We start from the raw sequence: 1,231 nt of genomic DNA, 5'->3' as shown, positions 1-1,231 counted from the left end.
CCGCTCGCCGACCGGGCTGCTAGTGCCGCCGAGGCCATGGCGGCCGCTGAGGGGAGGCCGCCTCAGCGGCCGGGACCAGCCGGCGCGGCCCACTTGCTAGCAACTGCGTCGCTGATTGGCCGGCCGCCACGGGGAGGGGGCATGAAAGGGCCAATCGCCGCTGAGGACAGGGATGCACCCGGCACCGCACTTCAGATAGTAACGGCCTCTCTGACTGGTCTGCCGGCACCAAGGGGCGAGGGCATGAAAGGGCCAATCGTCGCTGAGGACGGGGAAGAACTAACATGGCACTTCTGAGAGTAACGGCCTCTCTGATTGGTTTTCTGGCCGCCAAAGGGCGGGGGCATGAAAATCGCCGCAGAAGACGGGGAAACAGCCGGCATGGCACTTCTGAGAGTAACAGCTTCTCTGATTGGCCCGTCGGCGCTAAGGAGAGGACAGGGCATTAAAGGGCCAGTCACCCCCGGCCACGGGCGAGGGTGTTGAGAGAGGTGGGTTCGCACTTGGCAGCTTCTGGGCCTGTGCTGCTGAGAGAGGCAATTAACTTCATGGCTCATTTCAGGGATCCTGTTTTATTCGGATTTAAAAAAATCCCCAATTTTCGGTAAAAAAAAAAAAAAAGCAACCTAACCCTAAATTCACATTTTTCTGTGATTAAAATGAAACACTGCTATTTATGCATCTATAGATTAGTGGTGTTTCATTTAAGTCATGGGAAAAAAAAGTGGATTTGGGGTTACTTTTTTTAAACCAAAAACGGGATTTTTAAAAATCAGTGAAAACTCGGATCCTTGAATTGAGCCTCTCCCCGATTCCTGCTAATCTCTCCCCACTCTGCACGTGTGCACGGCTCCTCATGTCCCACTAATCAGACTAGAAATGCAATTTTTGGCTCAGAGACGATACTTTTATTAAACCAACTACGAAATTGCAACAACAGAAACATCTTTTTGTGCAAGGTTTCGGGCTCACGTGCCCTTCCTCAGGCTCAGGAGAAAGTAAAGATGGTAAAAGGTCCCCATATGTAAAGAATAAACTTCTTGCCACCTTTAATTTTCCCCGAGCCTGAGGAAGGGTGTGAGAGCCTGAAAGCTTGCAGAAAAAGATGATTTTTTTTTTTTTACAATTTCTTAATTGGTCTAAAAAATGGTATCATCTCTGAGCCACGAGGTCTAGAGTTTTGCATTTCTTTTTGTCTCAGACCAAATACATCTCTGGAACAGTAATCAAA

Source organism: Gavialis gangeticus, unplaced genomic scaffold (genome assembly GCF_001723915.1).
Source record: "Gavialis gangeticus isolate Ggan-Ray unplaced genomic scaffold, GavGan_comp1, whole genome shotgun sequence".
NCBI lineage: Eukaryota > Metazoa > Chordata > Crocodylia > Gavialidae > Gavialis > Gavialis gangeticus.
The sequence above is the reverse complement of the archived record's forward strand: the minus strand, read 5'-3'. Positions refer to the sequence as shown.